The sequence below is a fragment of the Podarcis gaigeae genome (genome assembly GCF_964106915.1).
Source record: "Podarcis gaigeae genome assembly, chromosome: W".
Taxonomy (NCBI): Eukaryota; Metazoa; Chordata; class Lepidosauria; order Squamata; family Lacertidae; genus Podarcis; species Podarcis gaigeae.
Window position 1 is genome coordinate 14212836 of NC_139695.1, and position 12623 is coordinate 14225458.

Genomic DNA, 12623 nt, shown 5'->3' on the forward strand with positions numbered 1-12623 from the left:
GTGTGAATGACCTTGACTCTTAGAGGCAAAGTAATGGATCAAGACAAACAACAAGATAAGCCTCAGGAGAAGTCTCAAGAGAAATCAACAAGAGCTAAAACTAGACAACAGCAGCAACTGCTGGTACAGCAACAACAATTGCACAGAAGAGCATCTGTAACAGGACTTCCTGCCCCACAAGCCATAGAAAGAGAAGAACCAAAAGGAGCAGGATCAGATCCCGCAACATTAGACAAGATTCTTTCAGCCCGACAAAATTTGACAGTTAAGATTGACTTAAACACTTCAACTATCAATAACTTGGGGCAGAAAGTGAATGATGTGGGGCAGAAAGTGAACTCTAATACTCAGGCTATCGACAGGTTGCTGCAGGAATCCAAGGAGACAAAAAAGACAGCAGAGGAAGCGAAAGAGAGGGTACTGGCGGTAAAGAAAATGATACCGCCAATAAATAAAAAATTGGATGATTATAGGGCACAATTCTCTCTGATTGAACTTAAAGAGAAACAGACTAATTTGAGAATAAGGGCGGTCCCAGAAACAGAAGAAGGAGAATTAATAGAATTTCTTACATTGGAATTTGAGGCTTTCTGGGGCCTAGATTCAGAAGAAGAATTTAAGATAGTGAGTGCTTTTCGGCTGGGAAGGGTTAAAAGGAAAAATAGAGCGAGAGACTGTTTGATTTCGTTAAGGTCAAAAGAAGAAAGAGATAAAATATTGAGTCTCCATTATCAGAAAGCACTCGAGATCGGAAGTGTGAGAATTGAAATTTTTAAAGACATCCCAAAATATTTACTTGATCTCAGAGCCAACTACGGAGATTTGGTAGGCCTACTAAGGAAAAACAGCATTTTGTTCAGGTGCGAATTTCCCCAAGGCCTCTCGTTTACATTCAAAGGAAAGAAAATAAGGATAAGATCAGAGGAAGACAAAGTGAGTTTCCTGAGAGACTTTGGTGAAGACCTACGAAGAGAGGCCAGAACAAAAGAATTGGAAATACTAGGATTGGGACCACCTGACCCAGGAAGAAACCCCTTGGGGCTGGATCAACTAGAGAAAGAGACACAGCCGTCAGATCAAGAGCAGCTCCTAGGAGCGGTCGGAGGAACATTACAATAATTACAACATGTCTCTGCAGATGTTAACCTGGAACATCAGGGGTTTGAATTCCCCTAGCAAGAGGAAGAGAATTTTCCATATGTTGAAAAAGGAACAATTGGACCTGATTTGTTTACAAGAAACACATATAACAAGACTCCACAGGAAACTATTGATAAACAAGAGACTAGGCCAAGAATTTATCTCATCGGATAAAGTTAAAAAAGAGGAGTTGTGATATATGCAAAAGAGAAATTATCACCAAAATTTATCTTCAAAGATGAATATGGACGATTTGTAGCAATTGAAATACAATATCAAGGAGAGAAATTATTAATAATAGGAGTCTATGCACCTAATGAGGGGAAATCAGAGTTTTATAAGAAACTGCATGAGACGTTGTTGGACTATATGGATCAAAGCATTATTTTGATGGGAGACATGAACGGCGTTGTGTCGACAAACATGGATAAATCTGAAAGACAGGTAGTTACAAAAGATGGAAGACTACCAAAGACCTTTTTTGAAATGACAGACAATATGGACTTGATTGACATTTGGAGAACAAAAAACCCTCTAGGTAGAGAGGGGACTTTCTTCTCTGAAGCCAACATGACTTGGACAAGAATTGACCAAATTTGGATTACAAGAAGGATGGCACCCAAGATTCGAAAGGTGGAAATCTGCCCAAAAATCTGCTCCGACCATAACCCCGTGAGAATGGATATGAAATTTACACCGATTGGTTCCTTTAGATGGAGAATGAATGACACCTTGTTTAGAGATCCAGAAATTATTAAGAAGGCCCAAAAAATTATGAAAGACTATTTCGAAATAAACTTGAAGACTACCGTGGAAAAAAGAGTAATCTGGGACGCAAGTAAAGCTGTAATGAGAGGTTTTTTGATTCAGCACAATGCTATAAAAAGGAGACTTCAAGAGGAGAGGAAAGAAAAGATCTTAGAGAAAATGAGGGAAGGAGAGAAGAGATTAAGGACCAAACCTAAGTCACAGGAGATTCTGCGAGAAATTAAATTATATCAGACACAATATTCGAAAATGGTTAATCAGGAGATAGAATGGAAGATTAAACAAATGAGACAAAAAACTTTTGAATCGGCTAATAAGTGTGGAAAACTGCTAGCTTGCCAGTTGAAGAAAAGACAAAAATTAAACACTGTGACTAAACTTGAAGTAAACGGTAGGAATATACAAAAACCACAGGAGATTAAAGACTGTTTCCAGAGATACTTTAAACAACTGTATGCACAAGGGCCACAGAATGAGATTAAGATTGAGAAATTTTTAGATACAAATGGATTACAAAAAATATCTCAAGAGAATAAATTAATATTGAATGACCAAATTTCTGAACAGGAGGTTGAAGGTGCCATTAAGAATTTGCAACTAGGCAAATCTCCAGGCCCGGATGGGCTAACCTCCAAATACTACAAAGTTATGAAAGACTATTTAATTCAACCGTTAATGGAGGTTTGCAATGAAATTATGGAGGGGGGGAAAGCGCCGGAGTCGTGGAAAGATGCTTATATCACGCTTATACCGAAAAATGACTCTGAAAAGACACAACTCAAGAACTACCGCCCCATATTCATGTTATTCTAAAGCAGCAATGCAGCAGCAAGCAAAGGCTCTAGCAGCTCAGTCAGCTGCTTGTGGCTGGAAAGCCAAACAGGAAGTCTGTGACTGTTGCCATGGGAACAAAGGGGCAGTCCATTCTGTACTGAGCACCGGATGTTAGCTCAGAGTGTGTGTCATATGACCTGTACTGGAAGTACATGGGTGGAGTTTATTCTTACTGCTGTTGAGTGCAGACATGTTTCTCTGTACTGATGTAAAAGACAGAAATAAAAGATGTAAATAGATTTCTGTCTGCTTCTTTCCCCTCCCTGGGGGACACCAAAGGGGAGAGAGGATGAACGGTGTGTTTTTCTCACAGCCTGAGAAAAATCGCCGAGACCTCGGCTGCTTATCAGCAGAGTGGAGCAGCGGGGAGGTCGCCAAGGAATATCTGCCGGTGCCTGGAAGACTGGCACATCCCTCTGACCGAGGCAGAATTCCAACAATCCCTTCTTAATGTGGATTACAAAATTTTTGCTGATATTTTGGCTAAAAGATTGAAAAAAGTATTAGCAGGAATGATACATAAAGACCAAGCTGGCTTTCTCCTAGGTAGATATATGTCAAATAACATGAGGAACGTAATTGACATTTTGGAAAAATTACAAGTCAATATTAATACAAAAGCTGTTTTGATATTTATTGATGCAGAGAAAGCCTTTGACAATATTTCCTGGAGTTTTATGAGGAAAAACTTGCAAGGGATGGGGGTGGGAGTAAGGTTTGGAAATGGTATAGGTGCGATTTATTCAGAACAAAAGGCAAAATTAATAGTGAATAATGAAGTTACAGAAGAAGTTAAGATAGAGAAAGGGACACGACAAGGCTGCCCAATCTCCCCTCTGCTTTTTATTTCAGTCCTGGAGGTTTTGCTGAACATGATTAGAAGGGACCAACAGATTCAGGGTATACAGGTCGGAGTTAAACATTACAAACTTAAAGCCTACGCAGATGACCTAGTACTGACATTACAGGAGCCAATCCCTAGTACTAAACTAAAAGAGCTTTGGAAATAATACAAGAATTTGGCCAGGTGGCAGGTTTTAAATTGAACAAATCAAAAACTATGGTTCTAGAGAAGAATCTAACGCCGATTGAGAAGGAAAGGTTTCAGGAAGAAACAGGTTTAACATTGGTGAAAAAAGTTAAATACCTAGGGGTGAATATGACTTCTAAGAATGTTAATTTATTTAAAGATAACTATGAGAAGTGTTGGTCAGAAGTGACAAAAGATCTTGAAATTTGGTCAAATTTGAAGCTTTCCTTACTGGGTAGAATCGCGGTTATTAAAATGAATGTATTGCCAAGAATGTTGTTTTTGTTTCAGACGTTACAAATCATTGACAAGATGGACTGTTTCAAGAAGTGGCAAAAAGAAATTTCTAAATTTGTCTGGCAGGGCAAAAAGCCCAGAATAAAATACAAAATTCTTACTGATGCAAAGGATAGAGGGGGGTTTGCCCTGCCGGACTTTAAGTTATATTATGAAGCAGCAGCTTTTTGCTGGCTGAAGGAATGGCTACTTCTTGAGAACACAGATATTCTTGATTTGGAAGGGTATGATAATGTTTTCGGATGGCATGCATATTTGTGGTATGGTAAGGACAAAGCACATAAGGCGTTCAAAAACCATATTGTCAGGAAAGCACTGTTTAATGTCTGGGTCAGATATAAAGATTTTTTGGAGAACAAAACCCCAAGGTGGCTTTCACCCATGGAAGCAAAGGTCTTTAAAAAATTAAATATGGGATCGAATTGGCCAAAATATTGGGAAATTTTGGAGCAGGAGGGGGACAAATTGAAATTGCAGAGTTATGAGAAACTTAAAGATAAGGTACAGGATTGGTTACATTACTTTCAAGTAAGAGAGGCCTATAATTCAGACAGGAAAAATGGCTTCCAGGTGGAAAAATCAAAGTTGGAAACAGAATTGCTAGATCCCAGTGTTAAGATATTGTCGAGAATGTATAATCTGCTGTTGAAATGGAATACTGAGGATGAAACTGTCAAATCTGCTATGATAAAATGGGCACAAGATATTGGTCATAATATTATGTTTGCTGACTGGGAACGGTTGTGGACCACCGGTATGAAATTTACGGCATGTAATGCCTTAAGAGAAAACATTATGAAAATGATTTATAGGTGGTACATGACCCCAGTCAAGCTTGCAAAAATTTACCACTTGCCCGATAATAAATGTTGGAAATGTAAAGAAATTGAGGGAACATTCTTTCACCTTTGGTGGACGTGCCCAAAGGTTAAGGCTTTCTGGGAAATGATTTATAATGAACTGAAAAAGGTATTTAAATATACCTTTCTTAAGAAACCAGAGGCCTTTCTCCTGGGCATTGTCGGCCAATTGGTGCCAAAGAAAGATAGAACATTCTTTATGTATGCTACAGCAGCAGCAAGAATACTCATTGCAAAGTACTGGAAGAGGCAAGATCTACCCACCTTGGAAGAATGGCAGATGCAAGTAATAGACTATATAGAACTGGCAGAAATGACTGGCAGAATCCGAGATCAAGGAGAAGAGCAGGTGGAAGAGGACTGGAAGAAGTTTAAAGCTTATCTACAAAAACATTGTAAAATTTATGAATGTTGAGGGCATTGAAAATGAAATGAAGGGGTTCTAGTGATTAAGATAAATAAGAGTATAAATGGGAGGGATAAAGGATGAAAATGAATAATGAATGATCTTGCTGAACTAATTTTTAAAGTGGAATACAAGAAAGGAAGGCGGGTGGAAGTAAGAAAAATAAGGTTTTGAAGGTTATTAAATTGAAAGAGAGTTTTTCTTTTTTCATGCTAAGTTTTCTTTCTTTATGTTTTCCTTTTTTCTGTTTTTTCTGTTTTGTTTGTATTTTTGATGTTTGTTGTTTGTTGTTTTAGTGACTTTTGTTGATTTTTGTTGGTTGTTAATCTTTTGTAAAATCTAATAAAATATTATTATAAAAAAAAAAACTAATGTGATTTGGAATTGATGTGATATGATTGGCCTGTTAATTAAAATTATATTTTTAAAAAAAGAAATAAAAACATCATCCTTGGTAATATGTTCATCTTTATTACCAATATTTTCCCTAGTAAGGAAAGATTTAATTTCCCCCATACTTGCAAATCCTTTTTTATTTCATTCCATGTTTTCCCATAGCTCTCATTACTTAAATCTATAGTATTTGTTGTTAAATTTATTCCAAGATACCTTCTTTTCTTTTAATTTTCCAATCCTGTAATTTCTTGTAATTTCACTTTATCTTTTTCTTCCATATTTTTCACTAGTATTTTGGTTTTCCCATAGTTTAATTTGAATCCTGCTAATCTGCCATATTCGTTTATACATTCCAATATTCTAGGTGTGCATTGTAAGGGATTTTCTGTTGTGATCATAACATCTGCAAAAGCTCTTAATTTATAACTTTTTTCACCAACTACTATTCCTCTTATTTGGTTGTTCTGCCTTATTTTCTTTAACAGAACCTCTAATACTATTATAAACAACATTGGGGATAGGGGGCATCCTTGTCTTGTACCTTTAAAGATATTGCTTTCTTCTCCAAACTCTCCATTAATAATAATTTTTGCTTTCTGTTGGTTATATATTGCATTTATAACTCTTGGGAATTTTTCACCTAGACACAATTCTTTTAATAGTTTTTTCATAAATTCCCATGAGATTTTATCAAAAGCCTTCTCCGCATCAATTGAAATCAGGGCTGCTTGTTTATCTCTTCTTATTTGTAAATATTACATTATGTCTATTATATTTCTAATATTATCCTTTATTTGTCTTCCTTCCACAAATCCAGCCTGATTTTTATGTACTATTTTTCCTATTATTTTTTTCAACCTGTTAGCCAATAATCCTGCATAAATTTTATAATCTGAATTTAACAACGAAATGGGTCTATAATTTGAGACAGATTCCAAGTCCGTACCTTGTTTTGGCAGGAGCATTATATATGCTTGAGTCCAAGAGTCTGGAATATTCCCCTTCTCTATCGCTTCCTCTATTACTTCTTTTAGTGGGTCAATTAATTCATTTAACATTTCTTTATAATATTCTGCTGGTATGCCGTCTGGACCTGGGGATTTCCCTATTTTTAATTTTTGAATTGATTCCTTAATTTCTACGGTTGATATTGGTTCATTTAATAATTTATGGTCTTCTTCTGCTATATCTATTAATTTATTTTTCTTTATATATTCCTCTATTTATTCTATTGACGCTTCATCTTTTTGATATTTTTTTAATAATATTTTTCAAATTCTTTTTTAATTTCTGTAATATCCCCTATTGTCCTCTCTTCTAAGGTACCCCTGCCCGTACGGGCCAGTCGTGTCCGACTCTAGGGTTGTGGCGCTCATCTCACTTAAGAGGCCGGGAGCCAGCGCTGTCCACAGACACTTCCTCATTTTCCCCACAGCGTTCCTTATTCCTTTGTCTTTGTCTTTCCTTCAAGGACCTTCAGTTTCAAAGCGGCTGCTTTACTCCACCCAGCTCCAACAACAGGCAGCCTGCACCGCTTTGCACTTTGTAGTAAGTCCGTTTCAGATAGTATGCTTTTCAAATGGTTTAATTGCAATGTGAGTGATTTCTTTACACTCTCTTTATATTTTTTTTGTTCTGTCTTCCATTTACTTTTGTGGTAGCATTACTTCCCCTCCGCTATTTTTACTCTTTATTTTGTTTTGGGTTTACTCACTCCGTGAGGGATTCCCCCCCCCCCCGAGTTCCCTCCCCCCCCTTGTCTTATTTCCTTTTAGGTTTTATTGCTGCTGCTACCACTTTACGTTTATTTTAATATAGAAATAGAGATTTTACCATCTTGTCGCTGCTTCAGTGATGTGAGGCTTTTCTGTTTGATGTTCTTCTCTGTGCCTGGATTCCCCCCCACCCCAGCCTTTTGGCGAGGGTTGCCAGGACTCCAAAAAGACACTGCCAAAGTTCCTTTGGCTTGAGCTTCCTTCCAAGCCTTTTCAGGGGTCGTTTAGCCAAACGTTGCCCCTCACAGTACCGGTGTACTTGCTTACTGCGATCAGAGCTCACACTGTTGCAGCTGTGGTAAAAGCGGAAGTCTCTCGAAAGTCTTTCATCGTCTTACCGTATTTGCATTTTGTTAAGTTGTAACATCAAAATTTGGTACTCTAGGTCATTCTGTCTATTAGAGATACCTCCAATAGCCCCCATAGCAGCTCCCTGATCTTCTTTTAATTGTTCCACTTCCTCAACTGTTTTTTCACATTTTCCTGTTTTTGATTCCAAATTTTTTATTCTTCCACCTAATTTTTCAGTTTTCTGGGAGAGTATATTCATACTATTCTCAATATCAGTTTTTACTTGCTGGGACAACCCATGCAGGGTCTGTGCCATCTCCTTCCGGAATTCTGCAAATTGAAGTGAAAGAAGTTCAGCAAAATCAGCCTTACCCATTTTTTCTGAAGAGGTTTCGTCTTGAACAGCAGCCCCCCTTTTCGCTTCACCCACAGCCACAGCTTTTTTTGTTGCCACTGACATTTCTGGTTTATTTTTATCCATGTCTGTTCTCAAAACAAATGCTTCAGTTTAACTGTACTCAAGGTCACAGTTGCAAATTCACTGATTAGCTCAGCAATGGAAAATTCTACTCCTAGGCCAACCAGTTGTACATTTCTATACATAATCACCTCCTCCCTCACAGAACCTACGCTTAAAACAATACACTATGAAAAACGAATCCCCCCCCCAAAAGAAATAATACATATCAACATAAAAACTCAAGAGACTTATACTTTGCTGAAGGAATTATGAGCAAGAGTAAAGGCAAGAGTAAAGGCAAAAAATAATAAACCATAGGAAGATGCTAAAAATACTTAAGAGTACTAAATATACTTGTGATTGCTCAAAGTCATCAAAATTATTGAAAGCTGTTAACCTTGTTAATGGCTTCTTCTCCTGTATGGCTGGTGTAGATAATGTGATGAGAAGGTCCCTCCTATTCCAAATCTCTAAACAAATTATAATCCAGTCTTTTCTTTTCTTCGGTTTTACTGCATTTGCTTTATTTTGTAAATCCAAAATTTCCACAGATGTAGTTGTAATCCAAATATTGCTTTTCCCCAATGAGTAGCAAATATCAATATTCCAATTAATATACCCTGGTCTTCAGTAATCGTATAAGATTAAAAGCCAATCTAACTCCAGCTATTCCAGGCACTCTGCTTCCTCTGGGTTAACCCCCAAAGTTAGCTGAGTGTTCTCCTGCCAAGCTTCAGTTCCAATTGTGAAGTTCCAGAGTCCTTTAAATCAGTAGAATTCCACTATATGCCAAAATATATTTCACTGCTGTTTGCTTTCTATTTTTGCTTTCTCAACCTTTCTGTTAACAGAGCTGTTTGGTTCCAATGCACAAACAGAGAAAAATAGTTCAAGTTCAAATATATTCATCCAATTCCAAAAGGAGGGAGAAACAGTAATATTCCTAAAATGCAGTTAAGATGTTAAAGTCACTCCAAAGGCTGCGAAAAAAAGAAAGCTCCTCTCACATTCACAAATTGCAGCTTGCAGAGCCTGTCATTCAGAAAATGGAAGTTGACTTCCTGTTTCACTCCTTTTTTGCCAAATTAAACTTTTAAAGTCCAAATTCTTCTCAGCTGAATTTTGGCAATTGATTATCTTAATTGGAAGATCTGTTGCTTACCAGTGGCGGCTTGTGGCTACAGCTGATGGGTGTGTTGGAGCCGTGAGCAGACTCAAGCCGCTTTTGCTCCCCCCCCCCCACTCGCTGCCGAGGCAGCCACGGGCTGCAGAGAGGTCGCAGCGAGTTCTCCCACTCTGATGGTCCCCTCAAGACCCCACTCTTCCATGGGTTTTTTTAGGGGGGTATCTAGCCCTGATACTCTCCTCTGTAGCCCGAACAGCTTGAACCGGTTGTCTTTTTACTCAAACAACACAGAACAAGCTGCCATTCTGCTCCCGCAACAGACCGGAAGTCCCAATGGAAGCAGACTTAGGCATACGTAGCATCTGAGGTCCCCGGTCCTAAGGAAGTCAGATTAGCCTCAACCAGGGCCAGGGCCTTTTCAACACTGGTGGAACGCTCTGTCTCATGAGACCAGGGCCCTGTGGGATCTGATTTCTTTCCGCAGGGCCTGTAAGACAGAGTTGTTCCACCTGGCCTTTGGCTTGGAACAAGCCTGATCCCCTTCCCCTCTTTCCTTTTCCTTCTGTGATGAAACCCCTATTTGGGGACTCCCCTGGTTTTTCTGGCCCACGTAGAACCAGCCTTGGTGAAGATTTGATGTTTTCTCACCCCAAACAGTTTTTGATCTGGGCTTCCACTGAAATGAGACTGCATTTTAAGTAGTATTTTAATCAATTGTTTTTATACCTGATGTTTGTTGCCCAAAGGCTGGTCTTGGCCGGGGAATAAAAATAAAAATAGCAGAGCCCATACAGGCAACCCACCGTTTCCAGCTGGATGAAGATGTCTGGCAGCCATCTCTGTGCCTGGTGTCTCTCAATCTGCCTGGCTGCAGTCAGCAAAAGACGTCTTTTTCCTTTTCTTTTTTGTGCTGCCACACTGCTGGGTGAATCGGGTGTTTGGAAGTGTAAAGGAAGGTGCAGGGGAATTGGCATAAAGCTGTTTGGAGCATTGAAAGATCCTCTTTCCACCTCTTGCCTCTTTCCCCCCCTCTCCTTCCATCAGGCAAAGCTCCCCCCCCCCTTCCCTGAAGAACTATTAGTGGAGCCGATTCCCCCCCCCCCCAGAAGAACTAAAATAGAGGGTCAGTGTAAAAAACAGGCATAATATATGTCAAGCTCAAATTGCTCTGCAATAAATAATAAAGTGGCAAAGGGGCCTCCCTTCCCTGTGAGCTATCATACTATCATATCAGCGATGGTAAAGCTATGATGTTTGGACTATTTGGATGGAATATTTGGACCGAATTTTGGTTTCGGGACATCTCATATTTCACTTGAACATGATTGTGGTACTGTATATGTTATGTAAAGTATATATTTAAAGAAATGGACACTTGGTGGAATATAAATGTCTTATTCTTGCATTTTGTCATTGGGAATTTCTATAGAATTGCATAGAGTTGTTTGAGATGAATCTTTACTTGTCAGGATGGCAACAATGTAACAAGCTGTATTATTTATATATAAAGTTCAACACAATTTGTTTCTGTCCCATGAGCCCAAGAGAGGGTTTAGTCTTCTTGCTCCAACAACACAGTCTTTTGTAGCACTGCATAAATAATTAGTCCATAGCTTGCCTGTTTTCATAAACTCTTTCAGACAGAGTCTACTTGAAGTCTTCATACTCCCATGTTCTCAGTCAACAAAGCAATGGCAAGACAACCAGCCAACCCTCAACTCCCACATTTTGTTCTAACACTAACACACACACACACACACACACACACTTACTTTTAAAGGCACTTAACAAGGCAATGATTCAGCATGTCTGTGACCTTGATTGGAGTCACAGGCTTTGCAGAGGTTACAGTATATATGTTTTCTTTTCCCCAGTACAATTATTTGTAAAATACATTTTCTAACTAATACAGTACAAATACTAGCAGTTACTCCCATGTGTCATCAGGTCTTTGATTGGCTCCTCTAGAAACCCACAGCACCTCTCAGAACATAAATCATGTCACTCAGTTTTACCTGGATTGGTATCTTCCCAGTTTGCACAATATACTGAAGCAGATTCATGTCATTTGGTTGAGTAACCTATACACACAGATGTGTTCCACATATGGTAGTACAGTTGTACCTCAGAAGTCGAAGGGAATCCGTTCTGGAAGTCCATTCAACTTCCAAAATGTTCAGAAACCAAAGTGTGCCTTCCAATTGGCTGCAGGAAGCTTCTGCAGCCAATCGGAAGCCGTGTCAGACATTCGGGTTTCAAAGAACGTTCACAAACTGGAACACTCATTTCCAGGTTGGTGGCATTCAGGAGCCAAAACATTCGAGAACTAAGCTGGAAGCATTTGCTGGTTACCCCTAGTTCCAAGAACATTCATGGTGACAGTATGCTTTATTTCCTCTACTATGAGTGTGAAAACATTACCCCTGCATCTTTCCATGGGACCAGCAGGAAAACATACTTCACTGCATTCTTCTTCTGTCTTTACATCTCCTTTGGGATGAAACCTTCCAATTATTTGTAGAAGTATGTTTGCTTAACTCACAATCTGTTAGTAGGCTTGTATCCTTGCCCTCTCCCTCAGCTTCATTCACAGCAACCATGATGATGTGTCTCAGCAAAGACTTCACTTTTTTATAATAATAATATAATAATAATTTATTATTTATACCCCGCCCATCTGGCTGGGCCTCCCTAGCCACTCTGGGCGGCTTCCATATATTTTATATATATTATATGCTTGCACAACCTGAGCCATACCCCTTAAGTAGAAGTAGTGAGTTAGATGATGCTGACCTCAAAGATAAGGCCATTTTGCCATCAGATTAATCATGTGTGCTACATCATTCCTGATGTAGCAATAGGGCAAATTTGGCAACCAATCCCCGATTTTCATTCAAAATCTTAGCACACTCATTCAGGTAGCCTGACAGGGATGGAAACTGTGTGAATGCCTGGATACAGGCAGACATGAGAGCTGGGGACATGTCCACAACAACCTCCTTAGGCTATTGTGGCATCTGCATAAAGGTGAACAGCACTTGCTGACAGGTTTTCAGTTGCCTTTTTTTTTAACAGCTCTCTCTCTTGAAACACTGGACAACTTTCTTTTTTGCAGTTCAATCTTTATTGGTTTATAATCAACACAGACACACAAGGAAAACTTTAAAAAAAACCAACACAAAACACAGCACATAACTCAAAAATAAAAAAAGAAAATAGAACAATACAATGCGAAAATAC